A 20,324-nucleotide genomic window follows, 5' to 3' on the forward strand; every position below is an offset into this window, starting at 1 on the left:
TCAGCATGAACAATCTCAACACTTCGCCTGCGTTTGCCTGAATTGTCCAGTAATAGAAACGACTGGCCAAAGCAAATGTCGATAGTCAATTTGACCAAACTGCCTAAGTCTTCAGACCATTGACATGATGTCTCTAGAGAAAAAGCAGAATAAGCATTATAAATAAAATGTGTATCTATCAGTCATTAATATTATTGGCAGTGCTATATGGTGTTGCAGTTTGGATCTTGCTTAAAAATGGTTTGAAGAAGGTTAATGTTTTCTAAATACACTGCTTAACTACCATTAAATATTAAGGATTTGAATTTATGGCAATAAAAAAAATCTTTAAAAATTTTATAGAATGTAACTATTAAAAAATGGTGCTGCAGCTAACATGTGGTGATTGCTAATGAAATTCAGAGATATCCCATGCTGTGATTGGGCACATATATTCTGTGCTGTCCTTATCAATTGCTCTCGAATTCATGAGCTGGAAAGTATGGCGACCAACTCTAATAAAACTTGGCTGAAACATGTGGAAGATCTAAAAGGAGACTCAGCTGAAAGAAATGAAAGTTCATATCTAACAAAAATGAGGGCATGTGCTCTTTGATATCAACTGATCCATAGTCATTACAACAGATATTCTGCAGGATAAGTACTTTAAGTTCACAGTCAAGTCCAGGTATCTTGAGAAAGCATAAAATATTAATTATTTTTAGCTTTGGGAAGGTTCCATTTTTAAATATATATATATATTAAGGCTAATTTAGGGTTTGTACTATTTTCTCTTCCATTATTTTCAATAACTGTGGTCAGAGATCAAAACTACATGATTTCATGTGCCTTCATGTTTCCTATTTTATCTTAAATGTGGAAAATCAAAAAGTCAGTCATGGAAGACTGATCTTACCTGTACACTGAATTACTTTCAAAGGCAATTGGGAAAAATTAGAAGTAGAAATTAAAATAACTCCATGTCCTTGGTGACTCCAGTCAATCAGAATCAACAATATTCAAAACTCCAACCTAGTTTTTTTTTCCCCTTTATTATTTATGACACAATATATTGGGTAACAATATATTGAGTATGTTATGTCCATGGAACTGGTGGGGGTTCCCAACCAGGTCCGCTGTTTGAGCGGAAGCACCAGCCGCTCCCATTGGTTGGCTCCGTTTGACAGTCGGCTATATAAGCCGGCTGTCGGGCAGAGCCAGCCCGTTGTCGCCCGCTAGTCTGCAAGTTAGCAAGCAGACGCGACAACCCTTTATTCCCCGCAATAAAGCCTTGTTAGTTGTACGCTCTGGTCTCATGCCTCTTCCTTACCATCGCTCTACAACACTGGCGACGAGGATGGGATGGTCGAAGGCTAGCCAGACGCGTCTATTCAAAGAGCTGTAAATCACTGAGAGTGAAGTCACGAGCGCTGTAGCCGCAGCCGCGCAACGCTCACAAAGAGCGCGAAATTCAAACCACCATTACTCGAGCCGCAGTCACTGAAACGAGCCACCGGCACCGTAGCGCGCCGCCAACGCTCACCAAGAGCGAAATTCAAAAAGAGCTACGTAACCCAGAGAGACAGTCACAGCCTGCGCTCTTTTAAAAGCGCGATTTCAAAGACGAACCCGACACTTCCCACGATGAATGCTAATCCACCATTCCCGCCATTCAAGCCAAACGAGGAAACGTGGGACTCCTACAAGAATCGCTTCAGCCATTTCCTCGATGCCATCGGGTTAGCTGACGCTGCGGAACATAGAAAGAAGTCTTATTTCCTCAGCTATTGTGGGGCCGCCGTTTTTGACACCGCTACAGCGTTAGTCGCACCACGCGCCATCAGAAGCATCCCATGGGATGAATTACAAGAAATACTCTCCAATCACTATGCGCCAAAACCATCCCAGATCGCTAGAAGGTATGCCTTCAGAATCAGGAAGCAGGCAGTAGGGGAGTCGATCAACGAATACATGGCTGCCCTGAGGACAGCTGCCTTACAGTGCGGTTTCAAAGAATATCTGGAAGACATGCTGCTGGACCAGATCGTCTGTGGGGTTAGAGACCTGAGACTCCAAAGACGTCTGCTGGCAAAAAAGGACTTGAATCTGGCCCTAGCCATGGAGGAAGCCCTGGCTGCTGAGCTCTCTGCCCAGTCAGCAGCTGAGATTCAGGGCACTCCATTAAAGCCCAGCAGTCCAACCGTCCATTCTGAAGAAGTGCTCAGTGAAGAAGACCCCACAGACTCGTCTGACATCAACCGCCTTAAGCATCAGAAGCCTTCATAGGTAGGAGCAGGACAGACAAACAACTTCAAACAACCGCCCTTGTGCCTAACCTGCGGAGGCTCCCACTCTAGGGCATCCTGCAGGTTTAGAAACGCCATCTGCCTGAACTGCCAAAAGAAGGGTCACCTCGCTAGAGTATGCCAAGCAGGGCGCTCTTTGCCTCAAAGACCTCCACCACCTTCTATTTCCCAAAGGCAAGTGGAGGACTGCTATACCTGCTACCACGCTAACCATACTTCCCAAACCCCCGATAAAATTAAAATTTCTGTTTTCCTAGAAGGTAAACCCTGCAGGATGGAGGTAGACACGGGATCTGTGCTCTCAATCATCTCCTGGGACACTCTGAAGAAGATCCAGCCCAGACTGTCAAGGAAACAGCTCCAAAGATGCCACCTGACACTGCGGGACTACCAGGGCAAGAACATTCCTGTCCTCGGAAAGGCAAGTTCCTCGTTCAATTCCAAGCCTTTAAAGGCCATTTGCCTTTAGTGGTTGTTAACGGTGCCCTCCCCAGCCTGTTGGGACTTGATTGGTTTCCTTCCCTTGGCCTTAGTGTAACTGGGATCCATGCTGTCTCAACTTCTGACGTAGATACATTATTTTCTGATTTTTCTGACGTATTTAGCAGTGAGCTGGGTTGCTATTCGGGCACCCCATCTCGTTTTCCATAGATCCCCAGGCAATTCCTCTCCGCCTTAAGCCACGCAGGGTGCCTTTCGCCATCCGTCCTAAATTGGACGCAGAATTAGACAAACTACTTAAACAAGGGGTGTTAGAACCTACTGATTTCGCCAAATGGGAGACCCCCATAGTCACCCCACTCAAGAAGGATGGCAGTTTAAGAATCTGCGCAGACTATAAAACCACGCTCAACCGTTATTTACAGGTCAGCGCATACCCCGTCCCTGTTATTCAGCACCTGTTACACACGTTCGAACCCGGCACCATTTTCGCCAAGTTAGATATGTCCCAGGCATACCAACAGTTCCCTGTTGATGATCAGACAGCTGAATTACAAACCATAGTCACACATAGAGGGGCATTCAAATGTAAGCGCCTCCAATTCGGGGTCAGTGTGGCCCCGGGTATTTTCCAATCACTCATGGAACGGATTCTCCAAGGTCTCCCAGGAGTTGTTCCGTATTTCGATGACATATTAGTCTCAGCTACGAGCCAACCTCAACTCATTCAGAGGGTCAGGACAGTGCTAGAGAAGTTTAGGCAGCATGGCCTCAAACTTAAAAGGGAGAAGTGCGCCATCGCCACTAGGCAGGTGGACTTTCTGGGTTATAGGATAGACACCTCCGGCATCCACCCAATTGAGTCCAAGGTGAAGGCCATCCACGAGGCACCCACACAACTACAAGCCTTTCTGGGGCTTCTAAACTTTTACGCCTCATTCCTCCCGCACAAAGCATCAGTCGCTGAACCCCTACATAGACTCTTAGATAAAGACTCACCCTGGCATTGGGGACCCAAGGAAGCCCACGCTTTCAAATCAGTCAAATCATTACTCACATCGGAAGCGGTTTTAGTCCAGTTTGATCAACGCCTTCCTCTGGTCCTGGCTGCTGACGCATCCCCTTTTGGGATTGGGGCTGTCCTAAGCCACAGACTCCCCAACGGCTCCGAGGCACCAATTGCCTTCTTTTCCAGGACCTTCTCCACGGCAGAAAGGAACTACAGCCAAATCGATAAAGAGGCCCTGGCTGCGGTTGCTGCAGTTAAGAAGTTCCACGAATTCTTGTTTGGCCACCATTTTGAACTTGTAACTGACCATAAACCTCTCCTAGGACTTTTATCTGGAGATAAGCAAACCCCGCAGGTACTTTCACCCAGAATGACCAGATGGACTTTGTTTCTGGCCGCCTACTCATTCAAGTTGGTGCATCGTCCTGGCAAGAACTTGAGTCATGCCGATGCCCTCAGTCGCTGCCCCCTGCCAGTCCCAGTCGAGGACCCTGCACCAATTCACGCCATCTTTGAGGTCAACGAACTCAAACTTCCAGTGACAGCCGAAGACATCGCGGCGCACTCCAAAAAAGACAAAATAATCGCTCAGGTTCTGGACTGGGTGGGAAGGGGTGGCGGAAACTCAATGTACAGTTGACTTTGTTCCCTTTAAAACCCGCCAGCAGGAACTGTCGAGGCTACAGGGATGTCTATTGTGGGGCACAAGAGTAGTCATCCCAGCCACCCTTCGAGTACCCATCCTGAAGGTGCTTCACGAGGGCCATCCGGGCATCATAAGGATGAAGGCGTTGGCCCGCAGCTACGTTTGGTGGCCCGGCATGGATGCTCAAATCGCCGACTGGGTAAGCTCTTGCCAACCCTGCCAAGAAACCAGGGCTGCCCGCCGCCGCCGCCACGCCCACCAGGTGGGAAAGTGCTAGTGCCCCTTGGTCTCGTCTGCACATCGACCTGGCTGGACCAGTGCATGGCAAGACTTTCTTGGTGGTCGTGGATTCCTACTCCAAGTGGATTGACGTGGCCTTGCTTCCCATGACCACCACCCAAGCAGTAGTCAAAGCCCTGACCCGTTTGTTTGTCACCATAGACTTCCAGACACGCTGGTGTCTGACAATGGCCATGCAGTTCACATCATGTGAGTTCAGTATGTACGTGGCTAATTTGGGCATCAGACATGTCCTTACAGCTCCCTTTCACCCCGCTAGCAACGGGATGGCAGAGAGAGCGGTAAGGTCAGCCAAGGAGGCACTCGCCAGGTTTGTCCAGGTAGACTGGCACTTTAAACTGTCTCGTTTCCTGCTTAGCCAACATACGACACCTTGCACCACTACTAACAAATCTCCCGCCGAACTTTTAATGGGGAGACGACTTAGAACCACCCTGGACAGGCTACACCCCCACTACTGCCCAGACACCCCTTTAGGGTCTGACAGTCTGGTCAGAGACTTTGCCTTGCAAGACCTGGTGTACGCCAGGAACTATGCAGGGGATCCTTTGTGGGTACCAGGTCAAATCGTGTCAGTCACAGGTCCAAGATCCTACAGGGTCCTCCTGGAAGATGGACGCTTGTGGCGAAGGCACGTGGACCAACTCAGAAGGTGACGTGCGGCTGATACCAACCCAACCCGACCTGCCAGCGCCAATGTCTCCCTGCCGGTGCCAGACGGAAGCTCCCTGTGGGACCCGGTTTTCCCGACGAACAGGAAGGTCTACTGGAGAACCCGAGTTTCCAGCCAGGGTCACCGACTCAGCAGCCGAGTGCGTTCCAGTTTGCCAACTGGACCACGAGACTTGCTCGGGTCAGTCCGAGCAAAGGGACTCGCCGACTTTGCAGGACACCGCGCCAGGGCAAGCCCATGCCCCGGCGACCGTCGAGGCACGTCCCGAGGGCCTGGACTTGTCACCAGCCAACAGTTCACCCGAACTGCGACGCTCTGGTCGCCAGCGCAGACAGCCGGCTTACCTGCAGGACTACGCATGTTCCCAGCTGGGGGAAAGGAGTGTTATGTCCGTGGAACTGGTGGGGGTTCCCAACCAGGTCCGCTGTTTGAGCGGGAGCACCAGCCGCTCCCATTGGTTGGCTCCATTTGACAGTCGGCTATATAAGCCGGCTGTCGGGCAGAGCCAGCCCGTTGTCGCCCGCTAGTCTGCAAGTTAGCAAGCAGACGCGACAACCCTTTATTCCCCGCAATAAAGCCTTGTTAGTTGTACGCTCTGGTCTCATGCCTCTTCCTTACCATCGCTCTACAACAGAGTATAACTCTCAAGTGGATTGCTATATATGAATAGAAAGATGGATTTCTTCCTCATGGACATAAACTCTGTAAGCTACAATTTCCACTTCGATAGGACTCATTATCCTCCCAAAATTATACATGTGACTGAATTAATACAGAGTACCTGGGGAGGGAGGTGGAATTCTGGGGAGAGAATTGCATCTGGATTCTACAACCTTATGAATAGGACTATGGAAAATGACATTAACAAAATATACCTCCTGTCCCTTTTGCAAGCATGGGCATAAATTATTAAGAAATGAAAAGGGATGCCAGTTAATACTTTTCTGCCACTTTTTCTCTATCCTCTTAATTTCAGTGGGATTCACATTCTTAATTCCTTCCTTCCTTCCTTCCTTCCTTCCTTCCTTCCTTCCTTCCTTCCTATAGACACTTATATATCACCTACTCCATAGTCTATTTAGATAGTTTTCAATCAGAAAAACAACATTCAACAGATAAAACCAACCACAATGGCCCTTTATGTTGTTATTCAACTAAATGGGTTCCTCTTTACCATGGGCCTTGCTTTCTTGAATGTTATCAAACTAACAGCCATCCTGATCTGGAGGTGGAGCAGTTTGGAGGTAAAACATTTTGTTTAACAAAAGCCTTAAAGAAGCAATACAAGCATTTCAGATGGTGTTCGTGAAACTGTGAACACTGTGATCTCTTACATTAATGAACGTTGTACTGTACTTCTATTATTCTAAGGCCTGTTTGCATATTGCTTGTGAAATTCTTCTTGTGCAATTCCCCGCTGGGAGGGGAGAATGGGAGAATTGACACTGCATAAAAGAAAATCATGTCCTTGTTTTGTTTCTAGTCAATTCATGAGTATTCTTCCTTCCCCACCTACCCCCATCACATGAATGGATTTTGGGCCATTTGTAGCATCTCGTGGTCATATGGCTGCAATTTATAAGGGTTTTTGCCAAAAACTGGTGTTCCACCAATTACCGTCAGAAAAAAAAGGCCACAAATACAAGTCACCTGCTTTAAAACCATCAGGACTTAACCTTTAATTGCCAGGCTCAAGGACTATCTGGTGCTCTTCAATTGTTGCTGGACTGCAATTGAAATCATGATCCTTATAGTTTGGCACACTAGGAATTGTAATCTAGCACCTGGAGGACATCAGATTGGAGAAAGTTGTTGGAAAAAAGTGGTAAGGAAATGGATGAAATCATCATCATCTTGCATGTTGCTTGAATAATATTCCTATGTTACGGCTTTATCTTAAAATATTTAATTATTGAATTAATGCTCTTAATCTGCGCTGTATAATGAATTGTGATCATTAGTTTAGTGAGTTCAGTTTGCACAACACAGAGAGCCAAACAAAACAAAACAAAAATCCTCTAAAGATTGATAGGGTAAGACAAGTAAAATTTAGGTTTGCTGCTAAATCTTTAACGAAGCTTGTAATACAAACTCAGCTGGTGTGTATTCAATAAGGCAAGAATGGCGGGATTTCTATCCTGAGAATATATCTTGCACTCAGACTAAATAGAATATATTAATTATTTAGTAATTATTCATACATTTGGAGATTATGCTAATACAACATAATGTTTAGCATATTTTCCAATTAGAGGCTTTCTACTGTAGGTGTGTTCAACCTCACCTGCCAGCCTAATTACATTGGCCATGCTGAAGTGTCTGGTACTGTATTGTGGGAGTTGTCGCGACACACTTCCATTATCCTTTATAATATTACTTTATATTCTATCTAGACATAACTGTCTCAATTCCGATGAGAGATAGCAATTGGCATAATTGTGTGGACTAATAAAATAAAGGTATCTTGTGGATAAAGTTGCTAGTTACTTTTCAAAACATTTCCCAGGTGTCTTCTGTATCTTTGAAATAATCAGACATCTTCTGTTCAGTGTTTATTCAGTTCTCTTTCAATATTATATCTATATTTGTCTTTCTCGACCTAATGTTCTCTCAATACGTTGGATTACTACTTCCATCATAAAGGAGGATATGATGAAGTTATGGTCACAACATATTTGATGTTACTGGCTTAGAAAGAGATGATTTCATTCTCAGCCTGCAGTTTTCTGAAATCATTATTAGTGTCATAATTCCCAGCCAGCGTGAACAATGAACAGTAATGATATCTGTGGATCTGAAATTGGGTAAGTTCAAAGTTTGTTATAAAGTTAAATATTGGCTACTATTCATAAAAGTTAAATAGAAATCCTATGTTCAGAGGCAGCACTTTTCTGGCAGCTTTATGGTGGAGACCAGTATTATAGAAACATCCTTTTTTTTAGAAGGTATACATCTAACGACGATGGAAACAGACTGCCACAAGTTTCTTTATCTAAAGTCAAACAATTTTTATAATTTCTTCAATTTCTGACAACTTTCTTCCTGTTAAAAATTAGGAATATAGATAGATATTGGTAATCCTCTACTTTCAACCAGAATTGAGACCAGAATTTCCATTGCTAAACAAAGTGAGTTGCATCTAATTTTATGGCTTTTTTGGCCTGGTTATTAAGCGAAGCACTGCAACTGTTAAGTCAATCCCACGGTCATTAAGTGAATCCAATCTCCCCTATTGCCTTCACTTGTTGGAAGCCAGCTTGGAAGCCAACTGGGAATGGCGACCATCTGTTGTGGTTAGCTGGCAGCAGGTGCAGATGGCTGAGGAGAGCGAGGTCTCTGATGAAGGGCCAGGACCATTAGGGAGTGGACTGCTGCCTTCAGAGATTGTGGAAGCTGGCAGCAGTGATGAAGAGGTTCCCGAGGAGCCTGTGCCAAGTGTATGTGCACAAAGGATTGCCCGAAGGAAAGAACAATTACAGCAGCACAGGCGACTCAGCAGTAAGGCTGCAAGGTAATGGCCCCTCCTTCAAGAGGATAAAAGCCAGGTTTAAAAAAGCGTTCTTTGCAGACAGCAAAGAAGCTCTGAAACTCAACTGGTGGACATCTTAGTTCGTGTTTGGAGAATCTTGTAAATTAGTTCTTATCTATGGGTTTTTGGCAGCCTTGACAAACAACTTGGCAAGGTTCTTTCTTGTTGGAGCTAATTGCTGGAAAGCAGTCTTTTATCTGTAAAGGAACAGAATTGTGATTAAACCTTGAAAGGTGGGGGCTGCTGCCTTTGTCTGTATTTGTTCTCTGGGAACCTGGTTGGGTCAGAACACCATCTGAACCTGGGATGCTGCAACCTTCATAGATATATGCCAGTTGCCAAGTGCCCAAATTTTAACCACATGACTGTGGAGGTACTGCAATGACCTTAAGTGAGAGGATTGGTTGTAAGTCACTTTTGTTAGTGCTATTGTAATTTTGAATAGTCACTAAAGGAATGGTTGTAAGTCAAGGATTACCTGTGTGTAGGGCTGTAAAAATTGTGGGCAGAAATAACAAAATATGCAAAGGAAAATCAATAACAAAAAATAAAGGAGATGGGGGGGAAAGTTGGCCACTGTTTTCCCACCACCATGAAAAGAGGAGCAATCCAGCTTTTCAATGATGCAGAGTAGAGGACATAAAATTCTAAAACAAAACAATAGACAAACTGGCAAGAAGATCCATAGTCATGAAAGAACTATGATAATACGACTGGTATTTTGTTCTTATGCATACACGATGCCATCAGCATGCTTTATAAAGTATTTTTGACAATAACCTCAGATTAGGATCCTGTGATTTGCATACAATGTTCAGTACAACTGAACTGATGACAGTATACAAACTACATATAGACGATGCCCTTGGTGAAGTGCACAGCATACAAGTTTGATAAATAAAAAAATAAAGTATTGGGCATATATATGTGTGGGTGAGAGAATAGAGGATGGATAGCTGAATAAATGGATAAAAGCAGCATAAGGACATGGAAGAAGATACTTTAGAGCTGATGCCATGAAAGCAGCATGTACTGTAGATTAGATTTATTTATTTTATTTATTTATTTTTGTCAATTGCTTACAAGATAATAGATATAAGTAAAACATAGTTATGAATACTTGGATACTTGGAAAAATAAAATAAAAATAAAAGAAACAATAGGACAGGGACAGTAGGCACGATTGGTGCGCTTATGCACGCCCCCTACAGACCTCTTAGGAATAGTCTCAATAGTAGACAGTCTAAGGTTAAAGTTTTTGGGGTTTGGGGAAGAAACCTCAGAGTCAGGTAGAGTATTCCAGACATTGACCACTCTGTTGCTGAAGTCATATTTCCTGCAATCAAGTTTGGTGCAATTAACCTTGAGTTTGTATATATTGTTTGCTCTTGTGTTGTTATGGTTGAAGCTGAAGTATTCATTAACAGGTAGGACATTGCAATGTATGATTTTATATACTATACTTAGATCGGACCAAAGGCGGCATAGTTCTAGGTTTACTAGGTCTAGAATTTCGAGTTTGGTGGCATAGGTATTCTGCAACGAATAGAGGAGTGAGAACTCTTCTTGTGAAATATTTCTGGACTTTCTCAACTGTGTTAATATCAGATACATAATGTGGGTTCCAGACTGATGAGCTGTATTTGAGTATTGGTCTAGCAAATGTTTTGTATGCTCTAGTTAGTAGTGTAATATTACCAGAGAAAAAGCTACGTAAGATTAGATTAACAACTTTTAACGCCGTTTTGGCTATGTAGTTACAGTGGGCTCTAGCATTTAGGTCATTAGAGATGGGTACTCCAAGATCCTTGACAGAGTTTGGATCATCAACAAGGTCTTGACTATTCAGCCTGTATTTTATTTTTATTTTTATTTTGCCAATATGTAGGACAGAGCATTTATTTGTTGAGATTTGAAGTTGCCATTTGTTTGACCATTTTGATACATAGTCAGGGTCTTTTTGAAGGGTAGCAGTATTGTCTGTGGTGTTGAATAGCTTTACATCATCAGCGAAGAGAACGCAGTTGCTTTTGATATGATCACAGAGGTCATTTATGTAGAGTATGAAAAGAGTTGGTCCTAGAACACTGTCTTGGGGGACACCACTGTTGACAGGTACAGAATTTGATAGGATGCTCCCAAATTTGACCATTTGTTGTCTGTTTGACAGGAATGCTTCTATCCAGTTATGCAGGTGTCCAGAGATACCATAAGATTTTAGTTTTAGGAGTAGTTTGTCGTGTACCACTGAATCAAAGGCTTTACAGAAGTCTATGTAGATTGTGTCTATTGCTTTGCCCTGATCGAGTTATGTAGTCCATATGTTTTTGCAGTGTAAGAGTTTCAGATTACATGATAGTTTTTTCCTGAAACCAAATTGTTTATTAGAGAGTAGGTTGTTTGTTTCTAAGTGGAGGATGATGGATTGGTTAATAATTGATTCCATGACTTTACAGGTATAAAGCATAAAGAGATTGGTCTGTAATTTTCAACTAGGCTGGGGTCTCCCTTTTTGAAGATGGGGATGACTGTGGCTTGTGACCATAGTTTTGGCAAGGAGCTGGTCCTGAAAGATTTTTCAAAGATTATGCTTAGAGGTTCAGCTATGGCAGTGGATAGCTTTTTAAAGAAGTAGGCACATATTCTCTCCGGTCCAATAGATAGAGATGGTTTAAGATTGCATGGTGCTTTTTCAACATTGTCTTCTGTAAAATCGATATGTATTAGATCATTGTAGTTGTCTGTGGTCTGACTAGGAAATACTGGGCATGATCCATTGCTGTTTACAAATACTGAGCCAAAGAATGTGTTAAAGAGGTTGGCTTTAATAGTTGTTGTTGTTGCATTCTTTACCATTGGGTCCTTTCAGGGGTGGGATGGACCTTGAGTCTTTTAGTTTGTTGTTTACAGCAGCCTTGTGGAATTGATGCGTAGAAGGTTTTCTTCTTGTTTAATGTGATAATTGGTGCATTCAGTTTTTATCTGGTAACATAAATTTTTGTATCAGCTTTTGAAGTTGGCAACGTGACCAGATTTGTTTTTCTGCCAAAGTGATCTCTTTTTGGATTGAAGCTTCCTTATTGTTATGGGTAATTTGTTTTTCCTGGTTTTGGGGAGTTGTTAATGGCACATATAGTTTGATGACTCTTTTGACTTCAAGTAAAAATATGTTGTAATGGTCTTCTACAGTATTGCATCCAGAGAATAGACATTGCCAATCAAGGGATGAGAGATCGTTGTTTATAAGATCATAGTTGCCTTTTTTGAAGTTATAATTGGGGATTCCATCATTGTGATGATTTTTGTGTGGACCTGTGTTGAGACAAAAGTCAATCATGTTGTGGTCACTGTTGGAAAAGGGTTCTTTAACTTGTATTCCGTAAATTGAATTCAAACTACTGCAGAAGATGAGATCGAGGCAGCTGTTAAGCCTAGTATTGTTGGTTACTAGTTGTTCCAGTCCCAGATTTGTTACTGCATTGTAGAAGGTTGCATGTATGGGTTCAGTTTTACATTCGTTTAGGGTCCAGTTAATATGAGATAGATTGAAGTCACCAAGAAAGATAAATTTAAATGCATATCGTAGCTTCATGGAAAAAGTAATTTGGTCCCCTATCCCTTCATCAAATTACAGGTAGTCATTGACTTTCAACAGCTTGCTTAGTGACAATTCGAAGTTACAATGGCACTGAAAAAAATGACATGATTATTTTTCACACTTATGATGCTGTAATATCCCCATGGTTGCTTGATTTACTTTCAGATGCTTGACAATTAACTCACGTTTATAATGTTTGCAGTGTCCTAGAGTCACATGATCTCCTTTTCTGACCTTTTGACAAGCAAAGTCAATGGGAAAACCAGATTCATTTAACAACCATGTTACTAATTTAACAACTGCAGTGATTAACAAATGTGGCAAGAAAAGTTGTAAAATGGGGCAAAACTCACTTAATAAATTTCTCACTTAGCAAAATACATTTTGGGCTCAGATAACAGATAATCAAAGTTGGAAGGGACCTTATAGGTCATCTAGTCCAATCCCCCACCAATCCCCCACCAAGGAGACCCTACACCATTTCTGACAAATGGCGGTTCAATCTCTTCTTGAAAGTCTCAAGTGATGACGCTCCCACAACTTCTGAGGGCAAGCTGTTGCATTGGTTGATTGTTTTCACTGTCAGAAAGTTTCTCCTTATTTCCAGGTTAAATCTCTCTTTGTTCAGTTTCATCCATTATTCCTTGTCTGGCCTACAGGTGCTTTAGAACAGCGGCCCACTGGTGGGCCTCAAGAAAATTTTGGTGGGCCATAGAGAAATGTCACCCACAGAGCACCCCCACCCCAAAGCAATTAATCCAGGCTACGCAGGAACACAAGGCTGTGCCGTCCACATGGCCCGTGAGAACTCTCCCCACCTACTCACTCACTGGCAAACGTGCCTGCTAAATTGCTATTTTTCCTTCCCCCCCCCCAACCATCAGCTGTTCTGCTGTGCCCAGAGATTTAGATTAGCTAGGAAGCAGGAAATGGTTGGATTTCTTGCTTTCTAGCTAGTCTTTAGATCTTCAGCTCTACTTTTAAGCACAGCCGAACCTTCCTTAGGACTGAAGGTTCTATTATTCAGTGCAGACTCACAGCAAGCAAATTTTATGTGACAGGCTGAGCTAGCCGATGGCAGATAGATAGATCTCTGAATGAATCTGTCATTCTGTGAGCAACTCAATCTGCCTACCTGCTTTGCCTTTTTTTGGGTAAAAGGTGCTCTTTTTTTTAGAAAAAACTCAATATTTATATAAATATTTATAATATTTACATACAAGCCATGCCCAGCCAGTCATGTGACCATCAAGCCACACCCACAAATTAGGCCACGCCTACAGAACCTGTTAGTGGTCCCTGGGATTTAAAATTATGAGTTTGGTGCTTGGCAACCCTGCTTTAGAAAATAGCTTGATCCCTTTCTCTCTGTGGCAGCCCCTCAAATATTGGAAGACTGCTATCATGTCCCCCTTGGTCCTTCTCTTCACTAGACTAGCCAAGCCCAGTTCCTGTAACCATTCTTCATATGTTTTAGTCTCTAATCCCCTAATCATCCTGGTTGCTCTTTTCTGTACTTTTACTAGAGTCTAAACATCTTTTTTTATAATGTGGTGACCAAAACTGGATGCAGTACTCTAGGCGTGGTCTTACTAAGGCTTTATAAAGTGGTATTAGTACCTCCCTTGATCTCGATTGTATCCCTCTGTTAATGCAATTTAGGATTGCATTAGCTTTTTTGGCTACTGCTACACACTGCTGGCTCATATCTAGCTGGTTGTCTATTCAATTGTGGTTGTATGTTAAGGACTACCTGTATATCGATCCCCCTATGGTTCTTAAATACCTGAGGAGATTCTCAAATATTTCCACTGCAAAAATGATGACAAGAGAATGAATCTCTCATCTGTAGTCAAGATGCTTCCCAAAGATTTGGTCACCCTCATCCTTTCAACCTAAAAAGGTTTTTGTTACACTGCACTGTAACTTCTGCATGCATCCTGTTGCAGGGAGTTTTTCAAGCTAATCTGGCCAGTCTGCTTTATTGCTACCATTGTTAATCACCTATTTTCTTGTTTTATAAGAAATTGTGTACATTCAAAGATCCTACTGTTTGTTTCCATGTCATCCTTCCCCCCTCAGCAACCTCTGAATGTTTGACAGCTCTATGTGTACAGCTGTATGCTGTATACTTTTAAAGGAGAAAATAAATGAGTCATGAGAAGAAAAAGAGCCAACATGCAGGTACAATTACACAAAAAGATAAAAAGCCATTCCTTCTCCTTGATGCCAATGCACTAGGAAAGGTTCTGGAACTTAATGTCCATTTGACATACTTAGCAACAGTTTAAAAGTGATTTGCCATTGCCCTCTGGGATTGTGTACATGTCTGTGTAATTGTATGCCCCTGAGATTTCCTGTCTGTCCATCATACATATGTTATCCAGCTCCATAATCGCCACGTTTGTCAAAATTAGTCAAAGTTAGCTGTGACTAGTTTGGTCTAGTGGTTGAGGCACTGAGCTAGAAAGTGGGAATCTATGAGTTCAAGTACTGCTTTAGCCATAAAAGCTGGCTAGGTGACCTTGGGTCAATCACTCTCTTTCAGGACAATCCACCTCACAGGCTTGTTGTGGGGGGAAATAGGAAAAGGATGTTTGTCATCTTGAATTACTTATAAAGTACTAAAGGCAGGATAAAAAAATATTTTCAAAGTAATTAATTAATTATGTTTGAGGAAGTTGCATTGTATATGATGGTGCATTGTATACGGTCGATGCCCTGAATTATTTGTAAAAATAATAAAGATGGGATACAAATATACAATTTCTCAGACAGCAGATATTGTGAAATAACAGCAAGGTATTGTTGGAGAAAGCCATGGTGCTTGCAGAGGGTAAGGGAGATGACTTTGATTTAAATATGCAAGATTATTATTTAACAGCAAGGTTGAAACATTAAGTCCTGGGAAGCAAGATATTATTTGAAACAGCTCAGACAAAAGCCTCTCTGTTTCACTGGGGTAAGAAGGAGAGGAAATCAGATTTGCAAGACCCTTTTATTATAGCCAATCTCAACAGCCTTCCTGTGCAGTTGATTTTGTGATGGGACCTATCTAAAGGGGCTGACAGCACCAGGCCTGTAATGCTTTTGTCAAGACAGCCTTAGGCTTCAGCAGTGGGACTTACTATCTAACTTTCAATGGAAGCTTCAACTGCAGATTCAACTAGTTTTTATTGTGCCATTAAAAGTCCACCATTACCTTCTTTGCTTCACACCTTGGTCTGGCTTGCAAAATGCTTCTGCCAACCAGTGAACTGTCTTGTTGAGTTCATAATTAAGCTTCAGTATATTATCTCTGCTCATGTAACATAGACAACACCTTTTTCTTCTGTAAGTGCTACTGTACCTTCCCATTTTCTTCAGGGTCCTGGGCAGCCAATCCTTTGCCAGTCAACATTTCTGTGTTAATGAATTAGGATGCTTGGTTACAAAGGCCTTAATACATAAATGAAGATTTTTCTAGATCATTTTGTATAGGAGATGCATCAGATCTTAGAAGGTGATATACTCTGAAACCTTCCACTAAGAGAAAGAAGTGATGGTTCAGTTAGGTTATGTGAAAATATGCAAGAACAAAGTAAAACAAGGCTTATAAAAAGGTAATCTCACAAAGCTGACAATAAAATTCTATGGATACTACATGCTGTTGCATCTATTTTATACCATAGATATTGTAAAGATTATCTGGTATTCTCTACACCTGAGAAATTAAACTATTGTGGGTAGCATATAGCAATTTATGAAAGACAAACCCATACATAAGGTAACCAACAGAAATTCATTTTTGGATTCAAATGGGGATAGAGAGTTCTGGATTTGAAAAAGTCTACTAAGGCCACTCTCACTGGAATTAAGGGGGACCAGGCATAATTATTGGTCCCACATGAACATTGTGCTGCAGTTGCTAAATGTCTCTTTGGGGTGCACAAACAAGAGTCTACATCATGTGAAGGAATAATTCCATTCTAATTTTCTGATCAAACCCCACATGGAGTACTTTGTTCAATTTTGAATGGTCAAGAAGAATAGTAACAAATGGAAAAAATGGAATACCAAGACGGTGAGGTCTCTGGACATAGGCTTTGTGAGGACCTGTCAGCTAGTGAAACAGTGAATACTCCTTTTCTGGAGTATTTTCCATAGTTCCATACTTTGAAAACATTATTTTTTCAGCTAGAGATGAAAAGGCACTTTTAGACAGCCTAAAGGAAGTTTTTAAGAGATTCCAGGTAACAGATTTGAAACTAAAAAAGAGTACGTGCCATTTGGGCATACCTAAGGTGGAGTTCCTGGGGTTCCTGATCAATGCTGCTGGAATTCATCCCACGACAGCTAAGGTCCAAGCCATAAAAAGCGCTCCCACTCCAAACAACAAAACTGAACTGCAGGCTTTCCTTGGCCTCCTGAATTTCTACGCCATTTTCATTTTCATTCTCATTTTCATTTTCATTCCTCACAAGGCATCAGTAGCTGAACCCCTACACAGACTTTTAGATAAAAAAAGTCACCTTGGGTTTGGGGCAAGGAAGAGGCTAGCTCTTTTAAGGCTGTGAAGGACTTGTTAACTTCAGACTCTGTTCTCATACAGTTCAACGAATGCTTACCATTAATGTTAGCATGCAATGCTTCTCCATATGGAGTAGGGGCAATTTTGAGTCATAGACTGCCTAATGGCTCTGAGGCTCCTATAGCGTTCTTCTCTAGGACACTATCACCGGCAGAATGGAATTATAGCCAAATAGATTGTGAGGCCCTTGCTGCAATTACTGGCATTAAACATTTCCATGAGTATGTTTATGGACATAAGTTTGGACTTATCACGGATCATAAGCCTTTACTAGGTTTATTTGCTGGGGATAAACAGACTCCTCAAATACTCTCCCCTCGAATGACAAGCTGGGGTATTTTGGGGGTAGCATACTCATACACACTGACATATCAGCCGGCAAACATCTCAGCCATGCTGATGCCCTCAGCAGGTGCCCGATCCAGCTGCAGCAGAGGACCAGGAGACTGAGGAATCCATCCTTCTCATTGGTCATCAGCAGGACTTCCTACTGACTGCTGCAGACATTGCTGCCCATTCAGCTAAAGGCAGACTCTTAAGGCAAATTCTGGACTGGGTGAAAAGGGGATGGCCACAAGGGTCTATGCCTGCTGATTGTCATCCCTTCAAAATAAGGCAACAAGAGCTGTCTTGCAGCAAGGGTTGTTTACTATGGGGGAGTAGAGTGGTAATTCCCTCATCCTTACAAAAGCACGTAGTGGGGGCACTCCACAAGGGTCACCTGGGCATCATTTGTATGAAGTTCTTAGGCCGAAGTTATATGTGGTGGCCAGGGATGGACCAGGCAATATCTGAATGGGTGTCAGCAGTGTCAGGAAACTAGGCCATTACCCCCAAAAGCCCCAGTAAGAGAGTGGGAAGCCCCCAGAGGGCCATGGTCACACCTGCATATTGATTTTACGGGGCCCTTCCAAGGCCAGACCTTCCTCATCCTAGTAGATGCTTTCTCCAAGTGGGTTGAGATAGTTTTAATGACCTCTACAACAGGGGTCCCCAACCACCGGTCCTCAGACCGGTACCGGTCCATGGAACAATTTCTACTGGGCCGCCGGTTTGCTGGGCGCTGCCATCTTGTTTTGATGAAAAAGTGCTTCCGGTGAGCTTTTCCAGGTAGAAAGCAGCGTTTGGGTGCTGAAAGAATTCTAGCACCTTAGTTTCATCGAAGGTGGGGGGGGCAGCTTCGAACAAAACTAAGGCGTGAGGATTCTTTCAGCACCCAAGGCAAGGTGAGCCGAGCGACTGTCCCGAAGCCATCGCGAAGCCCATCGACACAGGTACAAAGGAGGAGTTGAAAGTGGCAGGGAGAAGTGGGGGACAGCTGGCTGGCCGGTCGCTCGGCTTGCCTTGCCATGCGTGCTGATGCCGGTACCGGGCCGCAAATGATTTTGTGATGCCGGTACCGGGCCGTGGCACAAAAAAGGTTGGGGACCACTGCTCTACAACATCTGAAGCTGTCAGCTTAGCTTTACAAAAGGTGTTCGCCACCCATGGGCTTCCCGACCTAATTGTATCAGATAACGGGCCACAATTTACCTCAAGAAGTTTTGAGCTGTTTCTCATTAGTTTAGTCATAAGACATGCATTAATTGCTCCTTTCAATCCCTCTAGTAATGGGATGGCAGAACAAGGGGTAAGATCTGCGAAAGAGGCACTAGCAAAGATAGGCCCAGGGCCATGGCCAACTAGAGTAGCCCAGTATCTGCTAATTCAACATTCTACCCCATGTCCATCCACAAATCATAGCCCAGCAGAATTATTAATGGGCCGAAGACTTAGAACAGTGTTAGATAGGCTGCATCCTGCCTATACACCAGACAAGCCCCTTGACTCACATTGCAATACCAGGGAATTTGATGTGTGGGACCAGGTATTCGCTAGGAACTACACTGGTAATCCTGTGGCTACCAGCATCCATAACTAGCATAACCAGGCCATGTTCATACATTGTGAAGTTAAAGGATGGCCGGACCTGGAGGCGCCACATTAATCAATTAAGGGGGTGAGGGAACCTGAGGCCAGGATCTGTATTAACAAGGGAGAATGATGAGTTCTCAGGAACTGACACAAGACCATCTGCACCAACCACACTCCAGCAGCCACACTTACCAGAGAGGCCATGGGTTGAGGAATCACCAGCAGAGGTCCAACTGCAGCAGTCGGAAGTTCCGGTTGAAGAGGTTCCAGCCGAAGAGGTTCCTGCCACGTCCAACGAGCCATCACTGCACAGATCAACTAGGATCCACTGGCGCCCAGCCTACCTCGAAGACTATGCATGTGCTGTTGAGGTGGGAAGGAGTGCTATGTTCTGAAGTTCCCCCTTTGGTCCGGTTTCCAGCAGGTGGCGCCCAGCTGCAACCTGATTGGCTGGTAGTTTGACAGCCAACTATATAAGGAGCTGTCAAACAGGCCAATAGCTGTTGCCTCATGGCTGAATGGTTCATTTGCTGTTAGTGCACGAATTCAATAAAGCCCGAGCAACCAATTTAGCCGCCTCGCCTCATTCTGTGGTGCGTTCGTTCCCAGTACGAAGCACTTGCAGACTTTCATTATCCAAACTAGGTAAAATCATCAGTGCTGCTGACATTGCCTAGTTTGGGTAAAGTCTACAAAACAGAGACCACCAAGGACCCCTCATTTCACCCTGAAATGACAAACATTCTTCTTTATTGGAACAATCAGTTTACCATCCAGCATATATTATTCCCTTCATCTGAATCTGATCTCCTTTGTAATGGTGTTTCTGCAATTTCTTTTGTTCTGAGGTCCCTGCTACTTTTCAGTGGGTTTTGCATTTGTGCATAGAACATGAATGACTATTTCAAGTCCTGCATTAAATAAATTATTTTTATTTATTTATTTAGGCAATGCATTTACTAGGCTCTTAGTGTTAGTATAATAACACTTCCATTAAATATGACACCTTAAGAAAGCTACTTAATTTCTGATTCCCAATATTTAGCCACGTCTCCTTTCATCTAAGAGCAAATGCAGTAATAAATAAAATATTAGGTGTACATTTGTGTTAATTTTAATATTTGAGGAAAAATGCAGTAATAAATAAAATATTAAGTGCACATTTGTGTAAATTTTAATATTTGAGAGCAAAGAGTTCAGCTCATTGCAACTAATCAGGAATATTTGGTAATGAGAGATAGTATATTGTATGCCTTCTTTATATCTGCCATTACTTTTAAAATAAATGATTATCTTTCATTATTTGCCAAAAGAAATAGAAAGCAACCAATGAATGTAACCCATTTTTAAAGAGGAGGT

Source organism: Pseudonaja textilis, chromosome Z, assembly GCF_049901715.1.
Source record: "Pseudonaja textilis isolate UNSWEBS1 chromosome Z, rPseTex1.2, whole genome shotgun sequence".
NCBI classification, from domain to species: Eukaryota; Metazoa; Chordata; class Lepidosauria; order Squamata; family Elapidae; genus Pseudonaja; species Pseudonaja textilis.